General features: G+C 40.5%; 1 non-coding gene across 1 annotated transcript; it reads left to right on the top strand.

Moving 5' to 3' along the window:
• The first annotated feature begins 22,096 nt into the window (after positions 1-22,096).
• LOC148825854 (U7 small nuclear RNA) lies at positions 22,097-22,154 on the top strand. The gene has a single exon (XR_016093305.1). It is a non-coding gene; the product is annotated as a U7 small nuclear RNA (small nuclear RNA).
• Positions 22,155-23,929: the final 1,775 nt, after the last annotated feature.

Genomic DNA, 23,929 nt, shown 5'->3' with positions numbered 1-23,929 from the left:
TACAATTGCTACACAGGTCTACAGTATACAATTAGAATACTGTTTGTGCGTTATATAAAACACACTGCCCAAAGCATTTCTAAAACAGGAATTACACATTTCTGAATGCGCCCTCCTTTATAAATAAAATAAAAGGTCTGAAGCCTGCTGTCACACAGTGGCCTGAGCAAGGCCAAAGGAGGTCTGTTTTTTCCAAACTGGCTCCACCGCAGAAGCACCCAAGCAAACAAGTGCAGTCTATTTACAGTGCTCCCAGTCCCCCACAACAGAAAAACAAAACTAATTATCCAAATAAAGGTAAGCCGGTAAGCCGGTAAGCCCACCACCAACAACAAACTCTTAGGCTGATGATTCAGCTTAAATAGCTTGTAAGCCCCTCCCCCTCTGGAGCAAACCATTTCTCTACTTCAAAGTGTTTTTTCCCCTTTCCATAAATAACCCTAGAGAACTGGGGTTAGGTTTGGCCTTTTGAGGCTACCATAGGCTGACTCACCCCAGAAGTACTGACACCAAACAAACAGTGAGTAACATCCATTTTGAGAGCGCTCTCCATTCACACCACAATACTCACTCATACCTGTGTTTAAGTATTTGAATGTATGTGAAATTAGGTATGTTTATGTACGTGAATGTATATGAAATTAAGTAATAGCAGTTACTAGTCAAGCCCTGAGTGTGCACCCTCAGGAACTTATCTAGCAACCACTCAATGGAAGGTGTATGAATGTTGTATTTTCTGTGCTATCTGTACCCTGTGACAGACTCCTCTGTCACATTACCTCCCTCCCCTTCAGGATTGCCAAGGAGGGGCAATCTCGGCAGGTAGTCGGCTGTAATGTTGTATTTGTCCTCTCTGTGTCAAACATGAAACTTATAGGGCTGTAATGCCAGGTACCATCTTGTCACCCTGGCATTATGATCCTTCATTGTTTGTAACCAAGATAATGCTCGATGTTCAGTATCTATCTCAAACTCTCTTCCTAGAAGATAGTAGCGTAGACTATCTAAGGCCCATTTAATTGCTAAACACTCTTTCTCAATTGTAGAGTATCGTGTCTCCCGTGATAACAATTTCCTACTTAAATAAAGGACTGGATGTTCTTCCCCTGTCTTCCCTTGTGCCAACACCGCTCCTATTCCCACAGAAGAGGCATCTACCTGCACCAGAAACCTTTCTTGGAAATTTGGACTCTTCAATATCGGTATTGAAGTTAACTGTTCCTTAAGTGTGTTGAAGGCCTGTTCACATTCCTCTGTCCAGACTATTGGGTTTTTGGCGGTTTTGATTGTGAGGTTCGAGAGGGGAGCTGCTATGGACGCAAACTGTGGTATGAACCTCCGGTACCACCCCACTGACCCCAGGAACGATCTGACCTGTTTCTTTGTCTGTGGTCTAGGGCTATTCCGGATGGCCTCTACTTTACCCACCTGAGGTTTGACTTTGCCCTTCCCCAAGAGATAACCCAGATACTGAGCTTCTGACTTGGCCCACTTACACTTCTGGGTATTCAAGGTTAGTCCTGCTTGGTGGATCTTCGTAAGGACTTGTCGCAAATGTTGGATATGATATTTCCAGGTGTTACTGAAGATGACTACGTCATCTAAGTATGCTGCACTATACGCATCACTTCCCTCCAGTACGCGGTCCATGAGTCGTTGAAACGTGGCAGGAGTTCCATGTAATCCAAAAGGCATTACTGTGAATTGATACAGGCCTAGTGGAGTCTGGAATGCTGTGTATGGTCAGGAGTGTTCTTTCAGTGGTACTTGCCAATACCCTTTACAAAGGTCCAAAGTTGTAATGTAACTGGCTGATCCAATCTTTTCCAGTAGATCATCTACTCGTGGCATAGGATAGGCATCAAACTTTGATACTGCATTGAGCTTCTGAAAATCTAGACAAATTCATAGAGAACCATCTCTCTTTGGTACAATCACAATGGGGCTACTCCATTCACTAGTTGAAGGTTCAATAACCCCTACGTCTTTCATCACTTGAATCTCTGTCTTTAACGGTCCAATTAATCTCTCTGGTACTCGGTATGGTCGTTGACGGATCGGAGAGGGGTCCTTAAGGTTTATTGAATGATGGAGTACCTTTGCTTTTCCTGGTGTTTGTGAAAACAGGATGGGGAATTCAGTAAACATTTGCTGCAATTCTATTCCTTGTGTAGTTGTCAAATGTGTAAATGAAATCTCTGTCTGCTGTTTCCAATCTCTTGGCTCTCTGCTATCGTCCCCATCCTCTTTCTCAATCTTCCGTACCATACACACACTTCCTTGAACAGGTTCTTGTTCCTTCCATTCTTTAATAAGGTTCACATAATATGTCTGTTCCTTTCATTTTTCTGGATGATGAATTTCATATGTTACTGGTCCCATCCTCCGCAGAATAGTATATGGTCCTTGCCACTTTGCTAACAGTTTGCTAGTTGTAGATGGAAGCAACAGCAGAACCTTCTGTCCTTGGTGATATTCTCTATGCCGTGAATGTTGGTCATACCATCGTTTTTGGGCTTGTTGAGCTTCCTGGAGATTTTTCCTTGCTCTTTCCTGGTATGTCTCTAACCGGTTTCTCATCTGGAGTACGTACTGCAAGATTCCCTTTTCAGTTGTTTTAGCAGATGAGCCTTGCCAACTCTATTTTAATAAATCCAGGGGTCCCTAGACAGTCTACCCGTACAACAGTTCAAAGGGGGAGAACCTGTAGACGTCTGTGGAACTTCTCTATATGCAAACAAGAGGAAAGGTAACCATTTATCCCAGTCTTAACCTGTATCGGATATGAATTTCCTAAGCATATTTTTAAGGGTCTTGTTAAACCGTTCCACTTACCCATCCGTTTGAAGGTGATATGGACTTGTATTGATTGCTGAAATACCAAGTTGGTTATACAGCTGTTTCATTAAACGAGATGTAAAATTGGTGCCCTGGTCTGTAATAATTTCCTCTGGGACGCCTACTGTTGCGAATAATTGTACCAAAACACTAATGATCCTGGATGTGGTAATAGCTCGCAATGGAAATGCCTCAGGAAATCTAGTAGCATAATCACAAATTAGCAGTATATATCGGTACCCGGTGCTACTCTTTTCTAGGGGTCCCACTATGTCCATTGCAATTCTCTGAAATGGAGTGCTAATGATGGGTAATGAATGCAAAGGAGCTCTATCAGACCTACGGGCATTACTGGTCTTCTGAAAAATGGCACAGGTAGAATAGTACTTTTGTATGTCTATGTACATGGTTGGCCAATAAAATCGTGAACTAGGTCGTATGTATGTTTTATTTTGTCCCAGGTGTCCGGCCCATGGAACAGTGTGTGCCAGGTGCATTACCGATGGTCTACAACTAGTTAGTACCACAAGACGCTTGTTCTCAGCTTTCCCATTATACAAAATGTCATTTTCAATAGAAAAAACATCTTTGTACTCATACTTGGTATCCGTTTTTTCTTTGTCAACCATGGCCCTTATTAAATAAAGGCTTTAACGATGGATCATTCCTTTGCAACCTAGCAATATCATCAGGGACCTTCCATTCATGTATAACCAGTTCAGAATGATCAACTTTGGGTTCTGGTGTACCTATATATTTAGCCAAACGATGTTGTTGACGCGGTTTCCTAGGCCCTTTTGTCCCACCTTCACACAGACTATCGTCTAGGTCTGGCAAGGGTTGCAGACCAGCTTTTGCTTGGGCCCTAGTGACCACTAGACATGATATGTGTACATTAGCCATTATGGAAGCATTTACATTTTTCAGCAAATCAATCAAAAACGGTAAATCCCTTCCCAAAATAACATCTGCAGGTAAGTACTGAACAACTCCTACAATGAATCAATAAAATTGCCCCTCTACTTCTATAGTTATCTCTGTCATTGGGTATTTTCGTTTATCTCCATGTACACACTGAACCATAATTTGCATTTCATAGTCTATTCTACTATCTGAGACTAATGAATGTTTCACTAGAGACACTGAACTGCCCGTATCCAATAAAGCTTGCACAGATTGACCATTGAAAATTACTGGCCAACATGAACAGTTTTCTTTATCTCCATTTCTTTCCTTAAATATGTCCCCTTCTCTAGGTATATAACAAAACCCTGTCAATTTTGGTTTACGCACTGGACACACTGCGGCTTTATGTCCTGCTTGTTGACAATAAAAGCAAACCAGTTCTTTGACAAAAGTCCTCCTTATAGGTGCTTTATCCTCCACTTACGGTCTTTGCATATCTATTGCGTTACCTCTGAAGTCCTGACCAGTCCAGATACCTCTGGGAACTACCGATGGATACTTCCTTTGTTCCCCTTGACGAGCATGCATGTACTGTAGTGCCAATTTTGCCACCGTTAATCCATCTGGTGGGTCAAGTTCCTTTACCCAAGTCCTGGTTTCAGATGGAAGTACATTTAGCAGTTGCTCCAAAATGATAGTCTCTCCAATTTGTTCCTTGGTACTCTGTTCTGGACGAATCCGTCTCTTACATAGTCCCTTTAGGTGGTTATATGTCTCCGTAGGTATCTCTCCTAGTGGAAGTCTCGGATCTCTGAAGCCCTGTCGGTAAGTCTCTGGAGAGATGTCGAACTTCACCTGTATCGCCTCCTTCAGGTCTCTGTAGGTGTTGGACCGGTCCTCGTCCATAGTACTATAGGCTTCCAAAGCTTTGCCTGTTAGTAATGGCACCAGTCTGACTGCCCATTCTTCCTCTGGCCATTCCCATGTCCAGGCCATGCGCTCAAAGCGCAGCAGGTAATTTTCAATGTCCTCTCCCTGCTGATATGAGGGCATTTTGGGCTCCTTCCTCTGGAGGGGTTTGTTTGATAACGCCTGAGGAGCTGCGTTGGGGGCTCGTCGTACTGATGGTGTAGGAAGAGCCAATCGTGGGCTTCCTGGTGGAAACGAGGCTTCTGTCAGTGCCATTCGCAATTCAGGTGTACCCTGGTTTATGACATTCTGTGCCACATTCAGTTTCTTTAATTCTGTCAAAAGAATCTCCTCTCTTTTTTGTTGCATATTCAAAAACTCTTGAAGCAAAGCCACCACTGCCCCTTCAGATCCTGTCCCTTGTGCAGTGTCCGTCTGCACAACTTGATGTGAAGACTTTCTATGCTTGGTTCCCAAGTCTTCATATTCCTCTCTTCCGTAGAAGTCACTGTGTTCCAGGGTTCTCCTGTCTTTGGGGTTGAGGATGAGGCATTTTTCTGTGAATGCAGGCCTCTCTTTCTCCTCACAGGATGCACTGTCTTACGGCTGGCCATCCCACTGCTGCCACCAAAATGTCACACAATGGCCTGAGCAAGGCCAGAGTAGGTCCGTTTTATCTCAGACTGGCTCCGCCGCAAAAGCACCAAAGCAAACAAGTGCAGTCTATTTACAGTGCTCCCAGTCCCCCACACCAGAAAACAAAACACCCAAAAAAGAAACAAAACTAATTATTCAAATAAAGGTAAATCCTCCTTATCTACCTCTCTCTCTCTCTCAATCTTTCTCAATCTCTTTCAATTCAATTCAATTCAATTCAATTCAAGGTGCTTTGTTAGCATGATGGGTACAATCAGTGTTGCCAAAGCAAATAAAATAATGAAATTTACATGAAACAAAACAAAAAATAAAAGTAAAAAGAAAATCAACAGACATATTACAGACATTTATAACAAAGACATATTATAAAATATTTACATGTCATGTAGACAGAAGGAGCATTATTGGGAGACAGACTCACTGTTCCTCTGGCTGTGACAGGAGATCACATACTGGGCTGCCAGTTCCACTGAGTTCCCTCCTTCCTCTCCCATTAGGATTGGGACCTGTTGTGATTCTGGCAGGTGTGGGACCTCTGGGATTAGATTTCTGAATTTAGAGAAGAATGTTTCTCTAATCCCAGAGTATCTGTCACAGTGCAGTGGGAAGTTTACCTCTGTCTCTATTTCTCCCTGCTGGCAGTGGGAGCACAGCCTGTCCTCTCTGGGCAGCCAGGTACTGTACTTTGTCAGGGTCTGTTTCTTTTTGGTGTTTCTTATATTGGTCAGATATTCAGCTAGTGTGTATTGTCTGTTTAGGGTTCTGTAGCATTCCAGTTTATGTTGTGTTTGTGTGTGTGTGTCCCAGTGTGTGAGATATTGCTGTTTGATCTGTGCTGTGATGTGGTTGAGTCTGAGTTGTGGGCTAGCTGGCTCAGGGGGCTCTGTTTTAGGCTCAGCAGGGCTTTGTGGTGGTAGGAATTTTTGTTGCTGTTTTTTAAGTGTAGCCAATACTTTAATACTCTCTTCTGTATGCTTATCAATAGTGGGTACTGGCCTAATTCGGCCCTGCACCCGTTGTTAGGTGTTTTTCTCTGCTCAAGGAGGATGTGTCTACAGATCTCTATGTGCAGAGTTTCTGTGGGGTGTTTGTCCCATTGAGTGTAATCCTGGTCTGTGAGGGGACCCCACACTTCACTGCCATATACAGATGCAGCCATTCAAAGTGCACGTTACAGACACGTACCGCAGGTGGCGTCGCGCATTGTGATGCAAGATGACGCGCGGCACCGCAGTACGTGATTGGTTGACCGACAGGGGCACTCGTGGTCCGTTGGTCTGTCGTAGAAAGACTTACAGTAAACGTCTTTGCTGTGCCCGTTGTAGATATTGAATTTTACCACTGAAGGGAAATCTTAGTAGCTGAGCATAAAAAGAATAGGAGCATACTGTAACGCGTGTGAAGGCCATAAACAATATTAATTTTGGAACATAAACATACAGTACTGTATATGGCTGGTCTTGGTACTTTAAAGAAAAAATACACACCAGTATTCCATTTCTCCCTAAACATTTTAAGCATCGAAGTCTTTAACTAAAGAGATACCGGAGTCAACAAGCATACTTTTAGAATTTGATTAATAGGGAATATAATATGGAATCGCGTATCTAAAGAATTTAATAACGATATGATTATATTCGTGTACTGCGAAAGGGCTGTGTAGGGCTGTTTTGCTTCCCTCTTCATGTGACTTCCCCTGTAGCCTACTGGTCTACGTACTTGATTACCAACTCATGGGTTGTGTGTTCAAATCCAGCTGGTGCTGGACTTTTCTTTTAACAAACATTTCTTCGAAAAAATAGAATAGCGATATTATGGACAATCAATTGACTTTTATATTTCAAAATATCACAACATGATCGATTCTAAGTCATTTTTGATAACAATGAATAGTCACCTTCTTCCCTTCTGACAATGGTCCCTGCTTCTGCTTCCTGCTTCTATTGTGTGTGTGTGTAATAGAGTAAATTTTTATAGAGAAATGGAGGCTGGACAGTATGCGATACAATAGAAACATTTATATTGATTTAAATCGTGTTTTAATTTAAATCGCAAACGCTTGTTTAATTATATGTGTTTTTTTTAATCATAATCAGGCTAATGCAACATAAATTGATACAGTATCTCTGTCTTATTTTTAATAAATAAAGTGCATTTTTGCACACTATATGTGCAAACGTTTTATGATATGTCGCTGTTGTGAATTTCTGTGGACATGTGCTGGCTGGACAGGAGGCTGCACTGTACACAGAGAGCTTAGAAGACAAAGATATCAATTTATTTTAGTCAAAAATTTATATATCACCTTTAAAAGTGGAATCTCAAAGCAAAGTAAACACCCAACACTGATTGAACCCATCTGCCATGCTAATAAAACACCTTGAATTGAATTGAGGGAAAGAGGGGGGGAGGGCGCGCGGCAAATAAGATACACTCCACAGGCATCCACAACAGCAACATATGAAACGTTTGCACATATAGTTAAGTTATTACTTGGTTTTCAAAGTTTGGAGACATTAGAGGCTTGCCACACCCGGACTGTTAAACCAACGCATTAGCATGTCAAAGCCCATTGAGGACCCGGGCGCAATAATTGTTTTGTCCCTTGATTTACTGATCTGCATTAATTATGGAAATCGAGTTCCTGCTCTGTGCAGACGACCTGGTCCCGCTGTCGCCCACAGAACAGAGGCGGTGCCAGAACCTGGCACTGCTGGAGCAGCACTGTCAGACCTGGGCGCCGACAGTCAATCTGGACAAGACCAGTTATGGTTTTCCAGAAAAAAAGCCAGACCCCAGGGAAACAGGTACAAATTCACACTTAACAACACATTAACACCTAACAACGGGAGCAGGGACGAATTAGGCCAGTACCCACTATTGTTAAACATACAGAAAAGGATATTAAAGTATTGAATATTAGTATTGGCTTTAGTATTAGCCATACAGAACATTAAAGTGCCCCTTTTCCATTCAGCGGGTGCCTGAGCCGCTGTGTCCTATCTTCTGACAGTCGCCGTTGTGAATGTCTGTAGAGTGTATTGACACAAACTACTTATAATAACCGTAAAGCTATCATTAAAACAAACACTACTACTACTACTGTTAATACTCTAACAGTAACACTGTTGTAAGGTATTATATTATATATAATTACATTATAGAATAGGATGGGGACAGGCAAACTGGGCAAAAGAATTTTTGAACACTTTCGCTTACTTAACTTTACTTTAATTAACTTAACTTAACTTAAGTAAGTTACTTAACTTAGTAACTCTATAATTATAATTAATATTAACATGAATATGAACATTAAAACTAAAACTATCAGTATCACTACCATCATTAATACTCACATGAACACTAGCATGAAAACTACCAGTTGTACTCTCTAATATTAACATGAATACACTTGTATTACACTTGTAATACAAACATTGTATTAGTATTAGTTGCTGCCCGTGACGTCACATGCGCTCTCTGTGACGAATGCGAGACACCAAGACACGCACAGTGACATGCCGCCTGTCGCCATGGTTACATACTTAAGATTTATAAACACTGGAAAAAATGCATTTAAACTGTTACTTACATTTATCAACTTGGAATATAATTTTTTAAGCTCTAGGATACAGTAACCTAAATAATAATATGAATAATCATTGTTTAATTTCAGATTAAATTATTAACATTATTTACATTATTAACATTAAACGCACTATGGTAACTGATCGATACAGTCTTTATTGACTGTTTTCTAGATATTTAAATCAGGGTCAAGAACTGGAAAAGAATCAGTACTCACCAATCAGTGAAGTTAATCGTTTATTCTACGGTTCTTCAGTTGAATTAATTGGCTGTCGATAGATAAGTGATCAATAACTCTCCTCCGTGCGCTCCGCTCGCCTCTCACGGTTTCACGCACTGATTCCGGGGCTCTGGCTGGTGTCTGTGACGTCACAGCACTCTTTCTGACAGAGCAGAGCGCGTCTCTGCTGGAGGAGACTCCTGTCCGGAGCCCGGGGGGCTTTTCTTACAGATATAACATCTCCAAAACACACCGGGCTGTGAAGAGAAGCGATTCATAACAGTTGGAGAAGGAGAGCGACAAACCTACGAATTAAATTCATTAAACAGAAAAAATGTACAGTTTACTTCACAGATTAATCCGTTATAAAGCGTACCCGTGTGGAGTAGCAGAGAGTAGCAGTAGAGAACGAGCACGAGTCCCTGTAATAAGCGCTTTTAAGGGTTTTACACAAATCTTCAGAGTATAGAAGTCAGGAGGATCAGACTCCTGATTCTGGAGGTTAAAATGTGTATCCTGGTTTTATTTCCACCCAGCTCTCAGTTCCATAGGTGGTCTGATGATTTAAATTAACTGTATAACTGTTACTTCATCTAATTGTAAACTTATAAGACTGTGAGACACTGAAAGCAGCTGAATCCCAGGGCTGGTGTGGAATCACACACAGACAGGTCTTCTTCTGTGTGATCTGAGACCCGCCGCTCAGAGCTACAGACTGGTTAACGAGTCATTATTGTAGACACTACCATCGGACCATTGGCTACTGATAATCAATATACTGATCAGAGTGTCACTACTGGTGTTAATTACATAAATAATAAGATAATTCCACACTCACTTGCGTTATAAAACATTTATAAAAACATGCTTGGAGGCTGACATACAGTAAAGAAAGTAATACTGAAGGGCTGGAGGTCCTGGAAAAGGTTAATAGAAGCTTCTTGCTTCTGACCTGGAACAGAGCCCACAGCTGCCAGATCAGTGACCTCTGAGCCCAGTTCACAGAGAGGAGAACCAGGAGCTCTTTTGTGTTTCTAAGAGGCTGTGAGGAAGGAGAAAAGGGGGAGATGTGACCTGAGTCCAGGCTGTTCTGTGTGATATTATTCATGTAGAAGCACTGATTGTCTGAATGTCCTCTGGTTCTGGATTGTGAGGATAGAGAGAAGTATGGAGTTGAGCTTCTGTCTGAATGTGAGTCTAAGCTGTGAATCTGACTGAGAAGAGAATAATGATTTTTTATTCTGCCTCTGAGAATTTTTCTTCTTTGCCAAATTATGTTACATCCCATTCAGATACTCTGCACAGACTTCCAGAGTGAGAGAACAGGAGAGAGAGATGGACAGATAAGAGCACATGCAGCGAGAGAGACATATGTCTTGATTTACTTTGAAGCAAGTGTTAATTTCCTTTCTGGAACAAGCTGTTTCTGAACTTCAAGAAATTCATATAACTTCTGAAAGATAAAATACAAATCTTGCTTATCAGGACAGAAGAAATATTGCAAGAAAATGTTTTCTTCTTTTAACGAAAAGTGCAGAAAAACAATGGCAGTGCATCTCCGTCGGCTTGATTTAGCTTAATATAAGTATTCACTCCCTTTTCTGTAAATTACAGCCTGCGAAAGATGAAATAAAGTTCTTGGTTTTTCTTGGTCAGTGCAGAAGAAATACTGCCAACTGGCAGGAAAATGGCAGTATTTTATTTCCTTTAACTACAAACATGTGAAATGTGAAACGCAAAGGGAATGTGTCCCTGTGCAGCTGTTAAACAAAGGGCTGGTGGTTCAGACCCACTCAGGGATACGCTTCAGATTGTTCTGATGTAAACAATCTCTGCTAAAAACTGACCTGAAGGGATTTCTTTGCAAATTCTCTTGAATTTTGCAGGAAATCTTCGTGGTTTACTCGTGTGGGACTACAATAAGTAAACAATTAAGTACCTAAGTCAATGTCCAAGAAAACTATTTTCATGTGTGGAATTTTATCTTCAACGGGCTGTCGGGAGAATTCATTTATACACCCGTTGTATCCTTAGCAAAAATATTTTAAAATTAGAACACAGATTTGTTGAATAACTTGACAATCATTGACAATCATTATTAAATGAGCATTATACAAATGTGCGTTGATATTTTGTTATATGTGCCTTAATTGTAATATATACTGTATAAACATAATTGCTTCAATATGAATGTTCATTTGAAGGATTTGAGGAAACTATCAGGGATCTCAGAACAACGAAAGATACACTTGGGCATCTGCTATTGGTAAAGATTAAAGAATACCGTAAGTGTGAAGCTTGCACACACACGAGAGAAAAAAATAGCTTCAAAACACTTCATTAAAGTGACGGTGTGCTTATCGATTGTGCGTAAAACGTGTATAGCAGAGGATGGTTTCGATCCATCGACCTCTGGGTTATGGGCCCAGCACGCTTCCGCTGCGCCACTCTGCTACGTGAAGGGGTTCAACACAACTGCTTTTACACCTGAGATGAAAAGTTTCAACGGTAAACGCAGACGTCACTTTGAGCACTTGGTGTTTTGTAGTACGAATCATCACACGCTGCTCTACATGGGCGCGTCTTCAAGATCGTTGAGAACCAAACCTTCTGCTTTCCGAGGCAACTGATTCTTTCGTCGTTAATTCCCAAATCTTCAATGAGAATCAGTGAAACGAAAACCAAACACATCTACACACTCGCGTCCTAGCGTGAAAGAAAAATGATGGAAGCATTTGAGAAATAATAAGAGTAGTCTGAAGAGGTTCAGCCTATCAACTGCTTTACAAAGTGATCGCTACCTCCACACCCAGTTTATAACGCTGAAAATAATGCAGGAAGCACAGTAAAGTTCTAAAACCAGCGGTTGAAAAGCGTCTAGATACATAAGATGACAATTTCTCATAAGTAAAATCTTCAGCTTTAAAATATTGTCATCCATATATTTTCGTTTTTCTCTTTTTTATATAACACGCTTTCGAGAAATAGACTGTCTTGTAATGAAGGCTGCTTTAGAAAATGTTTATCTAAATTAAAATCGGGTTATGACTTGCGTTATTTTCTTAGCGCTTGGGTCTCGATTCAGATATTGCAATGAAAGCAACAGGGGAGTAAGTTTTCCTTTTCTAAATCAAGGGTGATCTGCTCACAAGGAAGTATAAAAACTTCAGCGTTTACTTTTTGAAGACCGCAAATTGTCGAAACACTGTTGCTTCATAAGCTAATAAGTAACGTTTCTGAGCACGCATTGTATTACTAATGCTGTTATTAATACAAAAAAAGCTTAAATTCACATAATGGAACTTGGACGGCTCAAAGTAGTCTATTCCTTGTACAACTTTACTTGCCCATTGAGTAGAGTTTTAACCAACGACAGCAGATGTAGCAGTAATAGCAGTAATGCAGTAATGCGGCTTCAGATCGTTTTGTTCTGTTGAAGCTGCCTACAGGCTCCGAATTGCTGACATTGGCTGTGATCTTCTTTTTTCAGGTTTCATGAAATTCTTCACATATTTGAAATATGTCATTCGGGTTCGCCCAATACACGGTGCAAACCGTACCTGCAGCAGAATGCTGTGGCACATGAAGCCGTTTTGTTTATCGTTGTAAGGATTGTGGAGCGTACTACAAATCGAGCAAGCGAAAATAAAATTAAACAGGAGTCACTTTTTGGATTGCTAATCCATTGTGCTCTGCTCGTCTAGGTTCAAATCCCATCCTTGTCATGGTTAAGACCTGAGACGTGTGTGTTTTTTCTAAACGGTGTTTGCATTTGTTTCCTCTTCTACTCTTGTACTGGAGCAGTAATATTTCTAGCGGTGGAAGAACATGGTATCACAGGCTGACAGCAGGAACACGTGGCCACAAGCTGCAGTACATTGGTTTGGGAACAGCAATAACTTTCCTGTGGAGACAGGTGCGCCGGTATTAATACAGCTCTTTCGAGCGGAAAGAGTTACAAGAACTGACTTAAACTTACCAGTTATGTTCAATAGCTAAAAACACAAAACCAACCTCTTCAGTGGTTGAGTCTAAATTACAGAAGCCAATGCTGCCATCAAGGAAAAAATAAAATAAAATCCTGAGTTATGTAGTTTTGAGACTAAATATCTGACTTTCAGTTTGAAGCGATACCATGCATTCTAGGTCACATTCGTTCTTGATTCAGGATATATATGAGTGTGCGAATGGTTAAAACTGTGTTTACATGAGCTACAAACGGTAACATTTTCATTGCGAGAAGAAAGTCAGTCCGTGCGCATTTCTCAGCGTGCACATTGTCAGGAACACTAAACCCACAGTGCCAGCAAACCTTTCGATAGCCTGTAGGTACTGCCATTGCAAATGTAACAGGTTGTTCATACACACATATGATATCGTTGCTTTCCCGCAATTAGGAGATAATTTGGTATTTCTTAATTAAGATAACTCAGGATTTTTTTTTCCTTAGTGGCAACAATGCACCTCCGCAATAAATCATAGCCTCTGATTTTAAAATAGCTACACCAGGCTCTCGGATACAGATAAACCCAGGGATTTAAAATTCAGGAATGTGAATGGTCAATTGTTTACAGTTGGGTTTTTTTACGTTTCGTATTTAGCGATTTGTGTATCAATCTTTTAACAATTCATTAAAATGCTAACATTATGTAAAATAAAAACAACAGCACCTTAAATGCTGGGGAGACATGGAGTTTTTTTTACAGATTCCAATCTCTAATGCTGTGTGTGAGAGCTTACGTAACTTTCCTTTTCTCACATTTTCTGACGACTATTCCAAAGGGGCACCCTGTCAACTCCTAATACTTTTTAAAAGTCTGCCTGAGTGTTTGATTATTGTCGTTTTATTTAGAAAAGTTCAATATTGATCATAACTAAAGAAAATGATGATCACAAACAAAAAAAATGCTGAAGATGCGAGTCGCTCTTGAATCAGAGCTGGGTGACACGGGCTTCTGTTCTGTGGTGGTGAGGATTCTATGAAACGCAGGAAAAATCGCTTCGCTCCTATAGCATGAGCTGAATCAGGAATGAGACGTTTCGTGTGTTCGTGGATATGTCAACGCATGACCTACATCGTAAAACTAAAACTAAATTAAAAACTAACATTAAGTTGTCAGAGACATTCATTTATATACAAACAAGAGACAGACAAAGTAAAACTTCCACATTAACGTGTCCTACACTGCTCAGACTAATTGAAATGGTCTGATTCAGAGCCTGTGCAGTTCGTGCTAATTACAACAACGCCACTAATGAACCCTCAGCACCGTACTGAGCACAAGTTCAGCTGTTCTCCAGCTATGTTAGCTATGTTACGCACGGTTTTTCATTGCAATTGAGTTCAGAGCAGGAGCTGATCTCCAGACAGAACAGTGTTAAGTTGTCTGCAGCCTTCCGAATTTCGACAACTTACCCAAAGTGTTTTCTATAGCTTTCAGGTGCAGCTCATTTATATAAAGGAATGTAAATGGTATAAACGCAGCACGAGCCAAATAGGAGTCGAACCTAAAATCCTCTGACGCGAGGTCTGACACGTAATTCATTACGCCACTGGCCCTGGTATTGTGGCGCTCAAAAAACACGTTTTCTACATTTTTGTCTGTTTAAAAATATCTCTATAAAAGACAAAGGGTTTGTGTGTCGCCCTAAACTTCCACTTCATTTCAAATGCAAATAAAAACCGTTTTCTTCCAAGAAATCATAAATTTGTCCCATCCTTCATACTATACTTCTCTCTTGTAGTGGTAAAGCATTTTGATTTAAACTGAACAATACATTAAAGGTTTCATCTATACACTTACACATAATAAGTATACAAAAAAGTACTCGGAAGAAGCCGCAGCTCAGGTGTTAGAGAGATTTGAAATTGGATCGGTGGATTTAGAGTCCAGACTGCGAACCGACAGCTGACACAGGTCTTTTATAGAACCGTTTTGATTTTCTCTACTTTGTCCCCGTGACGTCATTGTCCTGCTCGCAGCCGAGCCCGACACACGGAACCATCTGGTTTCTGTCGCTGGGCGCTCACCCTGCGGTCCATGTGTGTCCTCATGCCCCAGTATTATGACGGGGACACTAAACTGTAAACAGGTGCCGTCCGTCGGCTGAGAAGTAAAACTGAAGTCCTGACTCTCTGTGGTCATTCAGGAGGATGCTGTACATTGGTTGTGGTGGAGGAGATTCCCCTTACCTGTAAAGCACATTGAGTGGAGTGTCCAGAAAAGCGCTATATAAGTGTAAGCAATAATTATTATTATTATCATGTAAAATGCAATAAAAATTATATAAAATGTCAAATATCAAAATTTGATTCAAAATCGATTAATGTAAAAACTGATAAAGCTAATGCTTTTTCAGGGCTATTTCTACTTTTTATTTTTAAAAAAGAGAAGTCTCTCGCGATTGTGAAAGTTAGAGAAGATGTACCAGCGGGTCCCCTCACATCTCCAGTCTCGCCTGTAGCTGCGAGAAGGTTAAAAGCGCACAAGTGATCTGTCTTTCGTCAAAGTAATTGCTGGAGCAGTAGGACGCAGAGTACCATCCAGCAACTGCAGACGATGCTCGGCGAAGAGCCGATTCTGTTTTCAGCACAGGGAGTGAGAATGAGCTCAGTAGGTTCCCAGCAGAATCCATCCTGGTTTGGTTACTGTGCGTCTGAGGCTCTTTGGATCACAACGTGAAAAAAAAAACAATTGCTCACATCGTGTGACTTCCACTAGAGGAAGGGAAGATATCACTTTAGAAAATCAGAACTGAATATTTGGATCCGGGGCCTCAATTTTATCAAATTATTAAAATAATAATTATTAAAATATCAGATTGTGTTTCTGCAACATTTCGTGCACAGTACGCCATTTTAGTCTAAAACAGTCACAACGAGGGCTTTACACGCAGTCTGTCGTATTTTCCCCTTTTATATTTTTGCCACTTTATATCGAACCTGTTATACTCCCAGAAGTGCACAGTAGCTTCTACTTAATAAAAATGTACAATTCACCGCTGGTATAAAGAGATGTGTGCCGTGTTTGCCTTTGTAAGCATTTGTTTAAAAAATAAGTTCGCAATACGATAAAAACACAGAAAGCACAAACTTTATAATACAACGATACAAAATCAATACCAAATCATAAAGCCAATTAAATACCTATCCTTTGAAAACAGAGAACACCTTTATATCTACAAAAACTTGACATTTGTACTGTATGTTTTTTTGAATTACAAAGTAAACAGAGTATTCCCTTAATTCAAAGATTAGATATTGGCCAAAACAAAACAATGCTTCGGCGTTTATTAAGCTTTTGATCAATGTCTGAGTGAAACAGATTTGCTATTTTAACTCTTTGATTAAAGTACACAAGAAGCACCTTCCTGCGAGCTGGAATCGAACCAGCGACCTAAGTATTCTCCGTTGATTTCACTATAGTTCTCCACTCTACCAACTGAGCTATTGAAGGGATAACAGGCGTTGCTCTCTGGTACATACTGCCAGAAAACCAATAACTTTATTTCATCTTTCGCAGTCTGTAATCTACAGAAAAGGAAGTGAATACTTGTATTAAGCTAAATCAAGCCGAAGGAGATGCACTGTCGTTGTTTTTCTCCACTTTTCGTTTAAAAGAGAAAAACATCACTGCATTTTCTTTAGTATTTCTACTGTCCTGATAAACAAGACTTGTATTTTATCTTTCAGAAGTTGTATGACTTTCTTGAAGTTCAGAAACAACTTGTTCCAGAAAGGAAATGAACACTTACTTCAAGGTAAATCTCTCTCGCTGTGTGTGCCCTTATTTGTCCATCTCTCTCTCTTCTCTTCTCTCACTCTGGCAGTCTGTGCAGAGTATCTGAAGGGGATGTAACACCACTTGGCAAAGAGAAAACTTCTCAGAGGCAGAATAAAAAATCATTCTTCTCTTCTCAGTCAGATTCACAGCTCAGACACACTCGGACAGAAGCTCCATACTTCTTTTTATCCGACAATCCAGAACCAGAGGACATTCAGACAATCAGTGCTGCTACATGAATAATATCAGACAGAACAGCCTGGACTCAGGTCACATCTCCCCCTTTTCTCCTTCCTCACAGCCTCTTAGAGACAGAGCAGAGCTCCTGGTTCTCCTCTCTGTGAACAGGGCTCAGAGGTCACTGATCTGGCAGCTGTGGGCTCTGTTCCAGGTCAGAAGCAAGAAGCTTCTATTAACCTTTTCCAGGACCTCCAGCCCTTCAGTATTACTTTCTTTACTGTATGTCAGCCTCCAAACATGTTTTATAAATGTTTTATAACACACGTGAGTGTGGAATTATCTATTTATGTAATAAACACAAGTAGTGACACTCTGGTCAGTACACTGTATATTGATTATTAGTAGCCGATGGGCCAATGGCCGTGTCTACAATAGTGACCAGTTGACCAGTCTGTAGCTCTGAGCAGTGGGACTCAGATCACACAGAAGACCTGTCTGTGTGTGATTCCACACCAGCCCTGGGAATCAGCAGTTCTCATATGTCTCTCACAAGTGTCTCACAGTCTTATAAATTTACAATTAGATGAATTATTGTAACAGTTATACTGTTAATTTAAATAATCAGACTACCTGTGGAACAGAGAGCAGGCTGGAAATAAAACCAGGATACACATTTTAACCTCTAGGATCAGGTTCCTGATCCTCCTGGCTTCTATACTCTGAAGATTCGTGTAAAACCCTTAAAAGCGCTTATTAGAGGGACTCGTGCTCGTTCTCTACTGCTACTCTCTACTACTCCACACGGGTACGCTTTATATTCCATTAATCTGTGAAGTAAACTATATATTTTTTCTATTTAATGAATTTAATTCCTAGGTTTGTTGCTCTCCTTCTCCAGCTGTTATAAATCGCTTCTCTTCACAGCCCGGTGTGTTTTGGAGATGTTATATCTGTAAGAAAAGCCCCCCGGGCTCCGGACAGGAGTCTCCTCCAGCGGAGACGCGCTCTGGTCTGTCAGAAAGAGTGCTGTGACGTCACAGACACCAGCCAGAGCCCCGGGATCAGAGAGCGAGACCGGGGGAGGCACGCGGAGCGCAAGAGAGGAGAGTTATTGATCACTTATCTATCGACAACAAATAAATTAAACCGAAGAACCGTAAAATGAACGATTAACTTCACCGATTGGTGAGTACTGATTCTTTTTCCGTTTTTGACCCTGTTTTAAATATCTAGAAAAAAGCCAATAAAGACTTTATCGATCAATTCCCATAGTGCCTTTAGTGTTAAAAATGTTCAAACCGAAATTAAACAATGATTATTCATATTGTTATTTAGGTAACTGTATCCTAGAGCTAGAAAATTATATTCCAAGTTGATAAATGTATGTAAATAACAGTTTAAATGCATTTTTTCCAGTGTTTATAAATCATAAGTATGGTAACCACAGAGACAGGCACCACGTCACTGTGCGTGTCTAGGTGTCTCGCGTTCGTCACAAAGAGCAATGTGAGGTCATGGGTAACAACTAATACTAATACTAGTGTATTCATGTTAATATTAAGTATAATTATAATGTTACTGTTACAGTATTAACAGTAGTAGTAGTGTTAGTTTTAATGATAGCATTACTGTCATTATAAGTAGTTTGTGTCAGTGTTAGTGATAATGATAGTGTATGTCTTAGTGATAGTGTTACTGTTGTAATATGAGTAGTATTTGTGTTATTTAGTTATCGTGTATCTGTAGATACTGGATGGATAGTCCTCCTGCACATCACACAGTCCGAGTGACTGTTAGCGTCAGTTAGTGTTTACTGACCGTTGACAATGTACAACTATTTTTTAGGGCGCAAGTTAAGTAAGCGAAAGTGTTCAAAATTTTGTTTTGCCCAGTTCTGAGGGCCTGTCCCCATCCTATTCCATAATGTAATTATATATAATATAATACCTTACAACAGTGACCATTTCCTTACTAACGGCATGCGTTAAAGTTGTACATCAGCACATAGCAGGGAGCACATCGCCACAATGTATTATCAATGTTAAATTTCAACCGTAATATCGACAACATTAATAAACGCATATATTATTGAAATTGATAACATATCTAACACAGCATCTTTTCCAGTTATATTCCAAAATGCATTGCTGATATTTGTTGTTTGCCATTTTGGTTAAATACTGTCATGTTTTTCAACGAAGGAGAAATCTGCAAAAATCTCAGCAATCCTCTTTTCACGAGTAAGTATAAATAATAATAATACTATTTTAATGCATCAGGTCTTACTTAATATTACTTTGATGAAAAATAGTATGTTAATAAGCAATAAATGGCACATAAAAATAGTGTGAAGGTGAAGATCACATACAAATATAAATGTGGGAATTTTAAATTTTTAAGATTATAAATTACATGTAGCACATTAGCAACACTACAGGAATGCTAATATAACAATAGTGTAAGAAAATCCTGACCTAATTCTTTTAAATGCTGATACAAAATGTGAATAATTACAGCATTTCAGAAGTGGGTATTGGGTCTCCTGATAGAGATCAGAGATGAACTGAGGCGTTTGGGTAGGTCCACAGAACTGGTGGACTCCCAGTTCCACATCAAGAGACTGAGCACAATGGAAGAGTTCTGTACAAACAAGCGAGTCCTTGCTTATGGTATGGTATTATATTCTCTCTGTGGTTCACTACTAGTATTCTTGGTTACAGAAAGGTCATAATATGACAGCCTACATCTGATTAATAGGATCCATCTCTGGCATAACTTTCTTATTTTTAGTTTATAATGTATAATCTTGCTTATCTTTTAATGCCAAAATAAAGTGTTTTACAAAAAGCTCCATGTTCTAACAAGTTACTACAACTTTTGAACTTTGAAATATGGTCACTTTGTATTCTAAGACATAGCAAATACTGCAGACAAGTGCAGTTAATATGTGAAAATGTGTTCGTTCCATTGAATGGTCATGTGTAATGGGTATGTCTGATTAGTTGATTAATGAAGATCTAGTAGTAAAAATAGCTTCTAATACTATTTCTAATATAAGACATGGATTCCACATATGACATTTCTTATGAAAGCAAAAAAACTTTTTCTGAGAGGTCTAAGCCACTGCGTTTAGGTCACAGTCTTCCCTTGAAGCGGGTGTTAGAGTCTTTTCTTATTTTACCTCATTGAGGAACCTCTGTCATTCTGTAAAGTACTCGCAACTATACAATCTTGACTTGCCTGTGTGGAAACATGTGTGATCTCATTGTGTTCCAGCAATCTGAAAAGTGCTGACGTGGTACTTCAGCTGAGTCTCAGAAAATAGATCCTGCAGCGCTCTGAGTGCCAGCTAACTCTCTAACAAGCACACTATAAAGACAGAAATTACACATTGTTCATGAGGCTGTGTGCTCCTGTATGGTTAAGCAGTTAGGATTCTGGGTTTTCACCTAGGTGGTCTGGGTTAGATGCCTTTTCTCTTTCCTTTTGGTTTCCAATTGAGCAGCTCAGTGTAGAAAAGTGCCCCGTAAACCACCGTTAGGAGTGCAAAACTTCTGATAAAAAGAGATCGCTTGTTTCCTCCTGCTTTCGAACTGAAACCCTTCGTTGTGTTAAGAGAACGTGACAATCACTACACTGCGCGAGGTGGGGAGGACTTGCAGAGAAAAGGACTCAATCCAGGAAAATATTTCCACATTCTGAAGAGGAGATTTTCTCCATTCCTCCACTTTTGCAGCCTGACCTCCTCTATTTCTAGATCTCTGTAGAATGTGGAGAAAACGTTTGAAGTTGTTTCTGCTACCTACTCTCCCTTTGAACAATGTGTGGAGATATTTGAGGCAAAAAACGTGATAGTTCAGGCCCTTGGGAAGATCCATATTCAACTGTGCATGTTCTCAGAGTTTGCACAGATGGAGGACACCTTAGCCAGTATTCCCCAGTCCTTCATGGAACTGAGCTCAGAGATGCTGATGGAATAAAAACAGCAGCAAGGAAGATTCGCTTGCTACCAGACAATGTAAATGGAGGCTTAAGACACCTGCCCTCTACAATCCGGCTGGGTGCCTGCAATGGATATGTTTTTGTGTGGGGCAGTTGAAGGTACATCAATGCTGTTGTGCTGTGGGACACCTGGCATCATCTTGCACAATGAAATTTTGCAAGACCTGCAGCAATCAGGGACATTTTCCCTCTGATTATTTAATGTCTCTCATGTGCTTACCAGTATGAACCTTTTTATACCACAGGTGCCCCACTCCCAGCCCTTGCTTTGTGACAGCAGTCGGAGGTGAACAGGAGACTGGGCTTTCTGAGCCCAGTTAGAGGACTGGTTACAGGCCCTTTCACCTCACCCTGACAGCTGCTTGATTTGGGCTGTGGTGAACAGTGGAAAGGACACCCTGTGGGGGGTGAGGAACAGGGGGGTGTTTATAGGCATCGAGGATCCAGTGAAGGGAGCTGGTAGCCTGGCCCTGTCCATTATTAGAGACAGTTATAACCTAATGAGATGGTTTCATTTATATTGTTTTGGGCATATTTATTCAAGTTTCCTGTTTTGTGAATGTTTGTATTTGTTTGTGAAATTAAAATAAAGTCATCTCCAGAGCTACAATCTAACAGTTGTAGTCACAATCCAGTGTATTTGTTTACATTTTTTTCTGAAACTATTAGATGAAATGTGCTAATATGTAGCATAACTCCAGTGTGATGAACTAGAAGAGGAGAACAGCTTCATTCCATTCCATGGACCATGGGAGCTTTGTGATTGGCTGGGCCAGATATCTCATTTGCATATCAGATTTGGAAATATAACACTAAACCCCCTTCTTGCATGGATTTAATTTACACCCAAGAGTCACCTACTGTGTATTGCCACTTCAGTTTTTAATGAGTAGTGGTGATTACCAGTTAACAGGTTTCATTTGTTGAATTTTAAAAGGTCTTGTATTATCACCATGAATGGTCTGTACACGAGGTTTGGTAAGGTACATATGTTTTCATTTCCTTTATTAAATGGAATTTTTGCTCTTTTGGTGTTTGTCTAGAAGGCTTTCTGAAGTCAGGAAGCCAATTTATTTAGTGAAAAACATATTCTGTATTAATATTAATATTTCTCAAACAACATAAATAGGGTCTTTTATGAATAAAAAGCTCTTGCACTTGGATATCTTTATAAAGCTGTCTGCTTCCGTACGCTCTAGCAGTTTCGATTCCTGGAATTTGATGTGGTTCTGTAGGTTCAACCTTAGGTGAGGGAACGTGTCTTTTTCACCTTTTGGTTTCCAATTGATCAGCACAGTATAGAAAATAGACCCATAAAGCAACGTCAGCAGTGAGAAATGTGCGAAAAGTGATCACTTGTTTTCGCCCGCTTTCAAACTGAAACCCTTTGGTGTGTTAAGAGAATGTGATAACCACTACCCTGCGCAAGGTGGGAATGGGTAACTTGCAGAGAGTGTTGAACTTCGAGAAAGGACTTCTCTCAGGAATATATTTCCACATTCTGAAGAGGAGATTTACTCCATTTCTGTAGTCTGACTTCCTCTATTGCTAGAGAGCTGTAGAATGTGGAGTCACCTATCCAGCTCTGGGAACAGTGTGTAGATAACAGGTTTGTTACTGTCTGATGAGCACTGTAGAACAATGTTCTACATCTCGCCACGGTCAATGCTGTTGTCGTTTCTGTAATATTGTGATTATCACGTTCATCACACATGCGGAAGATCCCCTGTTTGAAAGCGGGCAGAATCAGGTGTCTTTTTATCCTCTCAAGTTTTGCACTTCTGCCAGTGTTTTATGGATCTCATTTCTCTTATTGCAAGAACTTGCATTTCCTGTGACATTCATGATCACGCCAAACAGCTAGCAGATCATGTCACCTTTCAGATAGTCATTCCTCTGCTTCCTAAATTTCCTAGAGACAGGCCATTTCAGCAGAACTGACAAACGTGACAAAGCAACCTGATAAGAGCAGGCCCTAGAAGTCACTACTCAGTCAGTTACTGCTGCCGAAATGCAAGCCCTTCCTCGAGCCTAAAGAAGCCTGATCCTACATTACTTATCTCCCAGCGGGCACAGCGAGGATGATGCGGTGCACAGTTGAACCCAAGGACAGACACATCACAGGACTTCAATTGGGAGATGCCAAGCTGGAATCTGTGTGAGGAAGGTGTATCTACCAGACCTCAGAGAGCTGAGCTGGATCACTTCCCTTCTGAATGACGTTGCAGTAACACTCTACCACTCCTCTTTGTGCACTCATGCTGGAACTTTGGGAGGCTACTGCAGACAGCAGAGCTTGGGTCATGCACAGAGGTTGAAATAGCTCAGCTGAGAAAGCATTAGCCTGAAGCTCTAAAGGTCCCTGGTTCAATCTGGGATTTTGGCATTTTGTTTCATTGCACCATTTGTTCCTCTCTGCAATGCCCTGTGTCCAAAGTCACACTTCCCTTTCTCAGCCCGAATCCCAAACTAGAGTCTTGTGTCCTTGATCCCTCTTTTACTGACACTGATGAAGTACAGAAATAACTTAACATGTTTTGCACTCCTTATGGTGTTTTATGGTGGGACCTGTATTTCTCTATGAATTTCCTTAGTGACAGCCCATTTGTTTTCAATATATTTCTGGTGAAGTTACAGATGCAGCCATTCAAAATGCACGGTACAAACCCACGGTACGGTAAACTACCCACAAGCCACCGCAGGGCACCGCGGTAAGTGATTGGCTGGCCAAAATGACCGACAGGGGCACTCGTGGTGCATTGGTTGGTAGTGAAAAGATTTAATCATTAAATGTCTTTACTGTGCACATTTTAATCCGCTTAGTTTTGAATATTTTTTTTTCTTT

The sequence above is a fragment of the Atractosteus spatula genome, chromosome 10 (genome assembly GCF_055471065.1).
Source record: "Atractosteus spatula isolate fAtrSpa1 chromosome 10, fAtrSpa1.hap1, whole genome shotgun sequence".
Taxonomy (NCBI): domain Eukaryota; kingdom Metazoa; phylum Chordata; class Actinopteri; order Semionotiformes; family Lepisosteidae; genus Atractosteus; species Atractosteus spatula.
Note: the sequence above shows the minus strand (reverse complement) of the source record. Positions and strands in the feature narration are given on the sequence as shown.